A 14,242-nucleotide genomic window follows, 5' to 3' on the forward strand; every position below is an offset into this window, starting at 1 on the left:
CAGTGAAATTAACTTATGCCCTCTGTACTGTATTTTTCTTTTACATAATCTATTGTATGTCTTTATGCTTTGCATAAAGGAAAAGAGAGAGAAAGAAAGATAGGCTTAACTTTTGCATTCTGTTTATTTCAAGCATTAATAACAAATAGTAATGATACCAGTTAATTAGATTTTGTCCATCTGAGCTGACTGCAATTTCCATGCTTTGTTATATGGGGCTCTTATTCCAACATCATGCAGGACTTTATCTGAACAGACTTGAACTACAATAATACTGAATGTCTTAATTTAGTTCATGCATGTAATAAAGAGATCAGAAGCCAGATGCAATTTCCCAACTATCAATTCTATTGCAGTTGATTCCAGATCTTACCTGTCTTAAAATCTATATTCACATCCAAGACATAAAATCACTTCCTTTGTCCTGTTGCAGTTGCAATTCATGGCATTATTATACCTATTAATACCTGTTGAGTCACCTGAATGACCATAGCAATAGCCTCTGTAGATGCCTTTGCATTCTTGTATGGGTTCTGAATCTCACAAGGATCATTCTGAAGGAAACAAGCACATTTTGTTTTTATTTTTTATGAAATAGTGAAAACCTTTGATGGCATTTATCTTAAGATCAGAAAGAGAAGCATATATTAATGAAATGTTTTGTCTCACAATTACACATTCTCTGTTACAATACATCATAATAAAAATAATAAATTTCTAGTGGTCTCCTCATAAAGGTAAAATAAGCAAAAAGAATAAAACAGAGTTTTGCAGCATGGAAAAAGAAGACTGGGTGCTAGCTGCCTTAACAACCTCACATTAATTTTGTGACTATGTCAATTACTTTTGGCACATGCTTTCTTCTAGACTCTTCTTTATTGATCCTTTGGTTACCTATCTACATGTTCACCCTTTCAGTTTTTGTAATGAGATGTATAGGATGGGACAACCTTCTCTAGCTGAAAAATAGGTACCACTGAGCAAAAGAAGCCAGAAAAGTCTTAGAAATAATCAAATAGTCATGATTAAGCAGAATCTAACCCCTCCCCCCTTGGTCAGTAGTGTCAGTACTGTTGCTCCAAATGTTCTGGTGTCAAAGGCTGGGCTGGGCTGGGATCAGAAATTGTCAAGGACTTAAAGATAAAATACAAGATTTATGATATAATAAACTGAAAATCAAAAGCTTTGCAATCAGAATCAGAATAGAGCTTGGAGGTCTTCTAGTCCAGTTCCCTGCTCAAGCAGGAGGTCCTATACCATTTCAGGCAAGTGGACTTCTGGTTTGGGTCTCTTCAGCGACAGACTGAAATCCATGATTGTTTTGATCCGTGCTCGCTGCTGGAGCACCCTGATCCTTTGGATTCAGGGCTGAAGCCACCCCGTAGAGGTGGTGAAGAGGGGGGAGATTGCTAGCCAAGTGGAGGGGAGCTGCATCTTGGCTGGTCTAAACTCTCTTCCCCGAAGGCGGTTGCAGCAGTGGTCAGAAATGGCCACCTCAAAAATGAACCCGACTGGATAAGATTGTGCAGGAGGAAGACAAAGAGGAAAGCAGGACAGACTGGGCTGAACAACAGAGAACATCTAAGCAAGGTACCCTGAATCTAAAAGTACCTAGCGGGATACTTCTGAAAGAAGATCTTTAAGTGGCAAAGGAGAGAGAAAAGGAGGTTAAAACCATTTCAGGCAAGTGAATGCCCAATCTCTTCTTAAAAATCTCCAGTGATAAAGTGCCCACAACTTCTGAATGCAAGCTGTTCCACTGGTTAATTGTCCTCATTGTTAGTAACTTTCTGCTTAATTCCAGGTTGGTTCTCTCCTTGATTAGTTTCTATCCATTGTTTCTTGTGCTGCCCTCTGATGCTTTGGAAAATAATTTGACTCCTTCCTCTTTGTGGTAGTTTCTCAAATACTGGAATACTTCTATCATGCCCCCTTTAATCCTTTTTTTTCTAGACTAGCCAAACCCAAATCCTGCAACCATTCTTCATATATATTAGTTTCCAGGTAATTAATCATCTTAGTTGCTCTTCTTTGCACTTTTTCCAAAGTCTCAACATCCTTTTTGTAATGTGGTGATCAAAACTGGATGCAGTATTCCAGGTGTGGTCTTACACTTACCCCAACCTGATGTTATCTGCAAATTTGATAAGTTTCCCTTCTTTCTCCTAATCTAAATCATTTATGAAGATGTGGAAGAGTACTGGGCCAAAGCCAGAAGCTTTGAGGTACCCTAATGCATGCTTCCCTCCATATAGATTTCTTTCCCGTGTGGCCAAATTACAAAAGTGTCATCTACATATCTAAACCAGAGCACAAGCATGGAACTGAAAGCACCAGCCTGAAGATGGCGAATGGGACCTTATCGAAACATCGCCAAGATACTCTCAATCTTACACGGAAAAAGACCTGAACATATCAAAACCTGCATACCTGTACCCGTGAAAATCTATGAATGTTGAGTCCAGTTGATCAGCCAGGTATGAATCCATCAGGTGGTGATGCTGTCTATTCTACATTTTTCTATCTTACTCAGAAATAGGGTATGGTCTACTGTAGTTTACTGACCTTTAAGTAAACTTTGTCCACAGTATTTCCCTGATTCATCATTTTTACTTTGTCAAAGAATGCAATATGATTTGTCTGGCATGATCAGTTTTTGACAAAACCACATTGACTTCTAGTAATAACTTTGCTTGTTTTCAGGTGTTCACAGATCCATTGCTTATTTTTCTACGATCTTCCAGGTATTGGTGTCAGGCCATTAGTTTTCTTGATTCAATACAATTAAAAAGTTTTATCATGCTGTTTAACAACTTGTTTTCATATCTTTGGTCTTGCATCAAGTACTGAAATCACATACTTTCCACAATTAATCTAGTCAAATGCTCAAAAAGTTCAGAGGAAAGTATGTCTTAGCAGAATGGGATAACCTGACTATTTAACACTGACAAATTCAAACTGTAACAGAATAACAGAGTTGGAAGGGACCTTGGAGGTCTTCTCATATTTCCCATTAGCCCCAGGATCAGGGGAAACATCTTCCACTTTTATTAATTTTTTCTGTTCCTCACAAGCAAGCTACAGATTCTGATTTTGGCTGTCACATCCATCAGAATTTACACACCAGTTGTTTTCCTTCTCTCTCTCTTGTGAACAGCCGATTATCTTTATGGATTGTAGATGTTGGTTACAACTTCATGGTCCCAAAGCAGTGAAGCATATCAGCTTCTATTTTTATTTATTTATTTGGATGGATTTTAACTGCCCAGAGATGCAAGAATGTGCTAGATTCTGTCAATCAGAGTTAATTACTGCAATGCTTCTTTGGCAGGTTCTTCTTAAATGGTCTTTCTGCCATGTAAAATGATGTTGATTGTTACCTGCACTGGACTTCATCAGCACATTGCTTCCACTTCATGTAAATTGTGCAAAAAAATAGAAACTAAACTAATGTTTGAACAGTCAAGTCAGCTGAAAAAAATATGTCTCCCCTTCACTTTCTGAGATTGGTCAAAATTGCTAGTTTTCTGAAGCATCTCTTATATAATGCAAGTTTGAATATTCAACAATTAAAGTTTACAACAATTCTATACAAGTTCAGTCATATTGAGAAGAATATAATATCACATCTCATGTATACATTTATTTTTAGTCAAATATTCTTATTCTCCTTTCTCATTGTTGAATAAACAAAATTATTTTCCATGTTGTGAAAAGAAAGTACTATTTGATTTTTTTTTCAATCAAACACCACAGGAAACTCCAACATGCTAATATATTTCAAATTCAAGCAAGAAGGGACCTTACCATGAAATGAAGTTACCATCTCATGCAATAAATACTGAAAGCTGGTATTGAGATCCTGAAGGAGAAAGGTTGGTGCCATTGGTCTGTCCTCAGTCCCATGAATCTAACTCTCTGGGATACTTTGGAGAGCATCATCCCCATTGCTCAGGTGGAAGAAAGATTGAGTTCCCAACAGAGTCAGTGTTCCTACAGGAGACAGAGTGTCACCTTGTTTTTCAATTCAGAAAGGAGAGTTGGGCTATTAAAAATGACATTAAACATCACTTAAACACTTTTACATCCAGGATTTATACTCAAATTAAATACGTTCAAAACACTTTTTTTTCCAATAACGTAAATAGAATAATATGTTGTCTGGTAAGGGTAGTTTTCAGTGCTGTCTTAAATTTAGAAGCATGGTATAGAAGCCATAATAGAGAAATTTCAAAGATGGTCAAATTCATAGAAATCTGATTCATAGAAGGCAACACACATGAAAAACCATCAGTATTAGGATTTTGTCTATCATATACATAAAACTCACATTAGTGGTTCCTATACATTCATTTTCTATGACACATTCCCAACTTTTTTCTAGTGTAAATATGATCATACACAACAGTATGTATAAATAAGTGCTTATTCATTTAGCAAGATAGATTATACAGGAGAGAATTGTAGACATACACACATTTTCTTTTTGATATGTATCCAATCCACTTTTTCACTGGACATTTATATGAGAACACAGTGGAAAGTAATGGACAAGTGGTCACTTGAATTTCCATAAATTGCTGATAATTGCATATTGCACAGATGATAGACTAAGGTGGTAAGTTTATGTCTAAACCACAGTTTATAGCTTATCACACAAACTATACATTTTTCCATCTTATATAGTTAGACTGCTTTAACAATTAGTAATTAGGAAGGGCAATACTTCAATAGTAGAATATTTGTTTGTCTAAAGAAAAAGATGCTAACCTTCTTTTTTGATATTTCTAATTCAAATGATCACATAACATATAATGGGAAAAACTTTCCAAGGTGAAATACCACAGTGTTGTTCCCAGACAGAGTACAATATTGATCTTGTTGATCAAATTATATGGCTTGGTATAATAATATAATATAGCTTCCTGCAATTTTACTGATTTTCATTCAACAATACAGAATTTTTTTGGCACAAATTTGTCTTAATCCTGAAAAAAATTACCAACATACTTTATTTCACAATGTTAAAATCTTCACTCATGATTTGCCACTCATTTCTTTGTCACTGTAGTAGCATATTTGCCTTCTGAGCAACGACCCCATTCATCAAAGCTTTTTTTCCTTCTGCCTCTTTCACTTGCACTCTCAAGAAAATAGATCACTCCTTCATAACAGAACTGTAGAACAAGAAGAAAACAAATATCAGCCACAGTGGCGTCAGTGGCAATTTTGGTACCAATATACTGCTTGCTAAATAATATTTCTTTACTTTTCTAGAATTTCAGAAAATACATATTAAGATCTGAACTGAAGTTTTGTTTTAAATCTCAACCTGAATTCAAAAACAAAATACTATACAATCTGAATACAATAGACACGGATTGACTTTTTATTTACAAAGAAATGACTACAGAGATGCAGATATCCAATTTTTCAGTGTGTTTTCAAGTCTGATCAAAGCTGGTTCTCTAAGAGCAAGGTTTCTAGAGGTTTGCTGCTTCTAGGCATTATACGTCCCAAAATTGTCAGCAGGATTTCTGGGACTTGCAATACGTGTGAAGGGCAATCAAATTGGAAAATGTTAACATAAAAAAAGGCTTTTGTTAACACTGGAAATCTGTGGTCCTCTTGAAATTGCTGAGCTATGATTTCACACAGCTCCAGCCTGCATGGCTAATAAAGAGCCACGTTGGAAAGTTTAATTCAACAACATCTGGAAGACCACATCTTCCTTATCCCTTTGACATTCTTGCCATTTCCCCAATGACCTCAAAATCCAAATATTGATATTTAGACATCATCATGGCTTATTATAGATACCCATGATAGTTTACAATTCCAGAGATTTTGAATGCATTAATGCATTAGTCTAATTTAGTATCCTGTCAAACAGACAACAAATGGTCAAAATTGGGAGTGTCCTGTCAAATTCTGTACCTGTCAATAGTGGTGTCCCCTGCCTAAGGCAGTGTTCTAGGACCAACTCTCTTCATACTCTATATAAATGATCTCTGTGATCATATTAAGAGCAATTGCGTTCTTTTCACTGATGATGTAAAGCTGTTCAATACCACAGACAATTCTGCTACCCTTCAAAAAGATCTTGACTATGTATCGGAATGGTCAAACAAATGGCAACTTCAAATCTCAACAAATAAATGCTCTGTCTTTTTATTTTTTATTTTTTTATTTTTATTTTTTATTGGCAAAAAAAATCAGAAAATAAAATACAAGCTGAATAGTCAAGATCTTGTTGATGATCCAAGCTCTGTAAAGGACATTGGAATACTCATCTCTAATGATCTAAGTGCTAGAGCCCACTGTAACTACATAGCCAAAAAGGCATTAAGAGTTGTTAACCTAATCCTACGTAGCTTTTTCGCTAGTAATATCACACTACTAACTAGAGCATACAAAACATTTGCTAGACCAATAGTCGAATACAGCTCATCAGTCTGGAACCCACATTACGTATCTGATATTAGCACAATTGAGAAAGTCCAGAAATATTTCACAAGAAGAGTTCTCCACTCCTCTACTCGTTGTAGAATACCTTATGCCATCAGACTTGAAATTCTAGACCTAGAAAACCTTGAATTATGTTGTCTTCAGTCTGATCTAAGTATGGTATATAAAATCATACATTGCAATGTCCTACCTGTCAATGAATACTTCAGCTTCAACCATAACAACACAAGAGCACAATAGATAGATACAAACTCAAGGTTAATCGCACCAAACTTGATTGCAGGAAATACGACTTCAGCAACAGAGTGGTCAATGTCTGGAGTACTCTACCTGACTCTCTGGTTTCTTCCCCAAACCCCCAAAACTTTAACCTTAGACTGTCTACTATTGACCTCACCCCTTTCCTAAGAGGTCTGTACGGGGCGTGCATAAGCGCACCAACGTGCCTACCGTCCCTGTCCTATTGTTTCTTTTATTTTTCTTATATGTACCCATTTCATGTATTCATAACTATGTATATACTTTTACCTATTATCTTGTAAGCGATTGACAAATCAAATAAACTAAACTAAACTAAGTATATTAACCAAAAGAGTTTTAAAAAGTCTTCCCCAACATCATTATTCATTCTGTATAATTTTATTTTCTCATCGTTTGAAGAAGGAGGAGGGAAAAACACCCTGTAGTCTATCTCAAACAAAAAGTTTGTTCTTTTTCTTTTCCACTGGAGAAATTCATGATAATTATTCTTCTGCACCTGCCTAATGGGGCTGAAGTAATTCAATTGTCATATTGGTGTAGATTGTTGCTTTGTGTAATGTATCACCCCTGCTGTTTCTCTTTTAAAAAATTCTATACTCTTCCATTATTCAGCAAGGCCTAATGATTACTCCAACATTTGCACAGGCTGCACTATTTTGATTTTAATTGACTTCACTCTTTTAATTAAATATATTTGGTTTTTAATGCTTTTGTTGACATGCATGGTTTTGTCTTTATCAGTAGTTCTTTCCATTTGCTTTCTAGTGTCTATGGACTTTTTATTAATGGCTCATTTTAAAGAAGAGGGTTACACTCATTAGCTTTTTTATTTATAAAAAGCTTGAATAGTTTAAAGATTATATGAGAAATACTGAATTTGGAAAGATTAAAAGAAGCCTTAACATATGTCTTCAGTAAAATGTGTAGTGCATACATTTATAATGAATAGATTTTATTGCAAAAAGGATTGTGTTTCAGCTTACCTCTAATTTATCTTGGAACAAATTATTAAGTCATTAGAAACATATTGGTCAAGTGCTTTTTATACAAAGGAGTATATACACATTTTCCTTAATTGCTTTCTTCCCACAATTGCACAAAGAATTCCTAAAAAAAAGACTAGTTCTAGCTAAATAATGTTTTTATATGGTATACTTTTTTAAATTAAGCCCATTTTTCAAGAATTATATATTTTCCTTTCTTTAAAATAAAAGCTATTCAAAGCAAAATAATTCTTAATTTTCTATAAAAATTATTGTTATTCAGATGTGCAGCAATGATCTTTATATGTATTTAGTTTTAATATTACAATATTCTATCTTTCTGGTAAAACTTATGGCAGCATAGATACTAATATCTTTTAATTTTGGCTTCAGAATACCAACTATTGGGCTGAGAGTGAATTACTGGCCAGTAAACTCTAAGTGGTGAATTGAATATGGATTTTGTGTGTGTGTGTCCATGTAAGGTATCTTAACCACCAATCTACAGATATACTGACCTGTGCGCACTGCTCTTTAGACAGAAAAGTTAGATTTGACATCACATTGGAGGGAAAGATGGAGTTAGATTTAGATGCAACACTCAGAGGCTTTCAATGGGTATTGTCAAAATTATATTTGCATGTAGGTCTTAACTCAAGGTAAAGTTTTAACTGACCAGTTATGTACAAATTGAGGCATTTCGTTTCTTTTTATGTTGCTATGGTCTCCCATATTGGACAACAATGACAACTGCACTTTCAATGAAGCAAAGATCATTGTATTTCAAGACTTAATAAAGGAAATTTCAGGTATACTAAGGCCATCTTACTATCAATGTGAATTTCTATGTATTAAAACAATTCACATTACTGTTAAGAAAAAGTATTTTGATTTCAGCTGCTAAATACCTGATTCATAACATGGTTAAACCAAAGTAGTGAGATATATGTAGCAATTGGTGCACTTGATATGAATGGAATGAAATGGTCTTAAACATTAATGCTTCAGCTTAATTGATTTGGCTGCCTGTTCTTTATAAAAAGAACAAAATTGGCTTTCATCTTCAGTTGAAGAACAAACCATGAGACACTTAACAGCTTTTCCAGCAAGCATAGCTCCAGTACCTAGGAGACTCAGAATTTTCAGGAAAGGAATGCTGATGGCGAGAAGCCAGGGTATTCAATAACTGTGAACAATCGAACTAATTTTATCTGCACAAAAAGAATGGATCTATAACACAAATGCCTGGGAAGAGATTGGCTGCCAGCCAGCAAAACATGGAAATAGCATGATTCATTCTAGGTTATAAAAGCTGGGAAGTGTGCAAGAAGAGGAGTGCTGGGATGGGTAGGGTGCTGGTGACATAATCTGGATATCATAAATATTAAAGGGTATTAAAAAGGTTACAACGTTTGGAGAAACAGAGTGATTAAGAACAGAAAAGTTAGACAAGGATGCGTATGATGCCATATCTACTTCCCTGATGCATCCAACTCATACAAGAACAGCAGGTTTGGAGAATGACATCTGGAAACAAAAATAGACTAATGATTTTAAAGATGAGGGTGATAACAGTCAGATTGCTAAAAGTAAAAAAGACTTAGAAGAGATTCTTAACTTGTTAAAAAAGTAAAATGAAAAATCTAGCTAGTGGCAAATATTAAAAAAATAATCCTAAGGAATACTGAAGAAGTGATGGTGTTAAACAGTTTAATGTTCCTGTGCTCATAACTATTTTTAAATGTATTTATATGACAAATAAATCAGAAGAGTGGTCTTTCTAGTAGCAAGCCATGGGTGTTAAAGTTGCACACTTGAGAAAAAGCAAGAGCAAAAATATCCCTTTGGATTACAGATTTGGAGATGATTATTATGGGAACCAGAAACTGTGGGGAAAAAACCCAATCAATCCAGAATCAAATAAACTTTAAGTGTTCCCTTGAAATGAAGATCAGCAAGCAGAAATGCATATACTTTTAGCATTTGATTGAAGCAAATTGTGAACTAGAAAAATTGGTTGTGCTTGGCAAGTTTAATGTAGTATAAAATGGTAAAGAATAAAATGGATAAATGGGATCAAAGAGATTAGAGGAATGTTCTTAGGAGATCAATGCATTATGCCTGGAAACAGATTGAGATATGAGCAAAAAGCCTAAGTGGAGATTGCCAAAGTATTGATCCAATAGCAAAGCTCAGCACATTTTGGGAAATCTGCCCCATAGTAAAGTTATTTTACTTATTCTACCTTTCTTGCTTGTTTCTATGTTAAGCTTTATGTTAGACAAACACAAGTGTTGTCTCGGTATTTTCTTTAGCCATCAAATGATTTTTAACAGGTTTTCAGCCTATTGACAGACCATATGCCATAACTAGTAATAGGTAAAGCCTCATGTAATTAATTAAATCTACAGGAACAGTTCTGTGTCTCATTTCCCATTGTAGCAAATAATCAGAATGCTATTGGCTCATGTAAAATGCAGAAATTAATGATCCTATGTAATACACATTAGTATTTTTGTTTGAAGACTAAAGGTAGGGAATCCCACCAATTGTTGAATTACAATTTAAACAAAGCTGAATTTGTATTCAACATAATTTAATATTATATTGAAAATGGGAGACACAAAATCCAGCTTTAAGATTTTTGTTCCAAACACCTCATGCAGGAAAACAGCCAGAATATTATAAGTGTATCTTTCTGATATGCAATAAATACTAAACTTTGCTGAGTAGTGACCAATAACATTTTATGTACGGCATCAATATGAATACTTGCAAACACCGTTCTGCTTAGGACTGCAATAAAGTACTGAACTACAACTTAGAGCCATCTAGTTCAATTAATTTCAACATATCTATTTTAACTATGATAGGTATAATTCTGTGTTAAGCAGAGACATCACTTTTTTAAAAATCCAAAATTGAAAACAGATTTGGCTTGTGTGCAAACTGAGGTTATTATTAATCAAGTAGAAAAATCAAGAAAAAATGGTATGTTTGAAAGCAATCAATTATTAATCAATTTTGAAATAATAGTGGTTATGAAAGCAATCAATTATTAATCAATTTTGAAATAATAGTGGTTTTTAATTGTATGCCTAAATTTTATTTTCATGCCTAAAAATATAATGCAGATCATTTGTTGTTTGTTTTAAAATTATTTCTACTAATTTGGATAACAAGGCATCCTTCCAACATCATTTATATGAAACATTTCTATGGATGTATGAATCACCTCTATGTAGTCCTTTTAATAAGCGAGAATAATAATACTGGAAATATTAGTTACATTTTCAAAAACCTGACCAACTAATTATAATTATTATTCTTCCTTTGCCTACATGGCTCACATTACTTGTTTGAACACTGGCAGGAATTTGTAAGCATAAGGAGAAATGTAGGAGGAATCCTGTTGAATTAGAACAAACACTGTTTCATGATCCTTTTTTTTTTTTTTTTGCTATGAATACTGAAGCTTTCAGAAGATCTAGTGGGCAATTTTGTTATTTTTAATTCTGTCCAGAAAATTAATCTTGGATAGAAAAAGATGTGCCTCAATTTAGAGGCCTACCTGATGAGTGAATGCCTTTTAGTCTTAGTAAGTACTAAGTAGGATAACTATGAAACACAGAATGCAGATAATATTTTGAGAGTAAACATATATTAATTATAAAAACAACAATCAGAATTAGAAAATAGTCATTTCTATGCACAAAAATAATTCTTAGTTCTTTCCATAGATAGAAGAGCTTTCCACATTTAATGAAGATCCATTATGCCAACAGTGCCAATATAATTTACAATAACAGTAGGAGTAATCAGATTCTTTGGTCATTCTCAGCTTCAATTTACAGTTTTTTGTTTTTGTTTTGTCTGTTATCCTCTCATTTGGTTCAAACATTGCTTTCTGATGAATCTGTCATAGGCTTCCTTATGATCAATAGCACTTGAGATAACCTGCTGCAATATGAATTTATTTCTTTTTCTGCACTAAAGTCATTATACAAAATTGGCAGGCAAAATCCCAAAATAAATGGCACCAAAACAGAAAAACTCATTCAAAAAGACTACTTCAGGGATGATGACACAACCTTCCATTTAAACAAATGAACATGAAAAATCATTCCTCTATTTTTATTGTTTTTCCTAGAAAATCTATCAAATTGAAGGAAGTATATATAAAGTGCCCTGTTTATCCAAGTTTATATTTTCCAAAGAAAGCAGAGGCAAAATAATAATAAAACACTGAAAAGAAATTAATAGCCATTTGCTTCCATTCTTTTTCAGTTTTTATTTTATCATGAAATGGGAAATTTCCCTGACTAGATTGATTTTTACTTTCTTTTTATGTATCTATTATTTATCTGTATATAACTGTATATAATTTCTGTATATATATGTGCATGTATATATGCATGTATACCGTGATAAATATATGCAGATAAATAAATAATAGCCCGTAAAATGAGCTTCGTGGTTTCTGGTGAGATTAGTTTTTTTTTTAATAAAATAGAAAAGGGTGTCTCCAGAAGAGTTTATAAATAGTTCTGAAGGAACTCAAAAAATTTTGTTATCAAAACTGTTGGATTAAATGAGTTTTGTCCTGTTTTAGGCAGAAAATTCTCTAAGATCCAATGTGGCAGCAAGAACCGAAGTAATATTTAGCCTAGTCAAATAAATTCATATATAAATGGGATGAAGAAGCATCAACATATCCTTATTTTCAGGCAGCAAAACGTTTGGGACTTGATCACACTTATGCTTACCAACACTTTGTGTGTTCTCATTGTGTATTTAAAGAAAAAAAAATCCTACTTTTTAAATAAGTGTTAAACTGATCCTGGTACCAATTGCTGTTATAAACATTTCATGAAAAGCAGAGCAATGTGACAAAAAAATCTCATGGTTATCTTCCTCTGTTGCAATAACAACCAAACACTCATTTGCTTTAAGAAGAGTGCAATTTGAGCAAGACTAGGAGAATGGATTTGTATTAGATTGTAAGGCTAATTTGCTAAAAGCTCACATAAATAATTCAAATAAGATTGACTCTGAAACATGTCATAACCACAACCCTCATTTTACCCACATGCTGATCAAATAATTGTATGAGTTTTAAAAAGTTGCTTTGTTTATAATGTCAAAGCTGATAAAAGCCAATTACATATGTATACTTTTGGCCTTGCATTGTACAGGTGTTTGTTGAAAATGAATTTTAAAAAGTATGGATGATTTTATTATTGTTGTTTGCTGGTGTAATGATATTATACTAATCAACTTTTTATGGATAGTTAAAAATAGTTTCCTTCTGATAGCATAATGTTAGTTTCTTTTGCAAAATGGTAAAACTTCTATCTTCTAGGAAAGTTTCATAGCTACATTTGGTATTAGTAAAGGCCTTAAGGAAAATATCATATAAAATTCCTAGCACATGTTTACCAACAACGTAAGCACCATTTTCAAGTATGCTCTTGCTTTAATAATAAAATATAATGTGCAATGAAAACTGATCAAAATTTACTTGAAGACTTACCCTCGGGTAGTTTAATATAGGATTAGAGTCATAATTCACTTTGCTCAACCTAGCAGCATTTCTGTGGATTAAATCACTATTAATTTTAGTTTTGCTGCTAGAAAAAATAAACCAACAATATTCCACAATATGTATTCGTACTGGTGTATCAGACAACCTTTTCAGGGAAGTGAATGTATGAATTCAATTTAAGAAATAAAAACAAAAATATTTATTTGAAGACAAAGAAAAGACTTTTCTTTGTCTTCAAATAAATATTTTTATGTTTTGTGTTATTCCTGATTTTGAATTCTGCAGACATAATGATGATTTTAAATATCTAGCATTTCATTTAAAGATTAATCCAACTATTCCCTTTCATTTGTCTGAAAATATTTCATAAAATTGTAAGAATACCAGTCATATATGCTTCTCAGTTACAGGCAAAGCTTGCTAAGGGAAACTTTTTTGTTATTGCTATTCATGGTATAAAAAGCTCATCTTGTGGCTTCATTTGCAAGCTGGAATGTTAATTGAATGGAAGAAAGAAATATTGCCTGTAATTAAGTTGGAGTTAATAAGTGCCAAGTCAGGAAGATGATGGGGTACAGCCATTTCAAGAGATTTGTCTTTGATTTCAGTTAGGGCCAAATAATTGCCCCCCACATAATAATAGTTCCAGGCTTATAAACCCCAGTACCACCCAGGCCGTTAACAAGCTGGCATGGTTTGAGCATGACAGACAATGAAGAAAGTGTGTGCGGTGCGCATGTTTAGCATCCAACTAATGAAGAAAGTCAATTGGCCCTTTGTCTTGGGGATCTGAAGAGCCATGTTGTAATGTTTCGTTCCTTGGTTGGCACTTGTTCAACTCATTGCTCATGGCCTGACAAAGCGGCACTTGTGTTTTATTTGTGGCCAGGCTGAACTCTCCTTCCTGAGCTGTGTTTCCTCTCAATAGAGTGCTGCACCAAAGGGCACCCTTATTTGAAAACACTAAATCAGAGCATGATGATCT

General features: G+C 33.8%; 1 long non-coding RNA gene across 1 annotated transcript in view; it reads right to left on the reverse strand.

Moving 5' to 3' along the window:
• Positions 1 to 205: 205 nt before the first annotated feature.
• LOC148131483 (uncharacterized) overlaps positions 206 to 14,242 on the reverse strand; it is a 37,763-nt gene continuing 23,726 nt past the window's right edge. Inside the window, exons 2-3 of the long non-coding RNA XR_015748931.1 lie at positions 5,011 to 5,177; positions 206 to 554 (exon numbers count right to left, since the gene is read on the reverse strand). This is a non-coding gene — a long non-coding RNA (uncharacterized LOC148131483). The remainder of the gene's footprint in view (positions 555 to 5,010; positions 5,178 to 14,242) is intronic.

The sequence above is a fragment of the Notechis scutatus genome, chromosome 3 (genome assembly GCF_049901735.1).
Source record: "Notechis scutatus isolate UNSWTSFEM ecotype Mainland chromosome 3, rNotScu1.2, whole genome shotgun sequence".
NCBI classification, from domain to species: Eukaryota; Metazoa; Chordata; class Lepidosauria; order Squamata; family Elapidae; genus Notechis; species Notechis scutatus.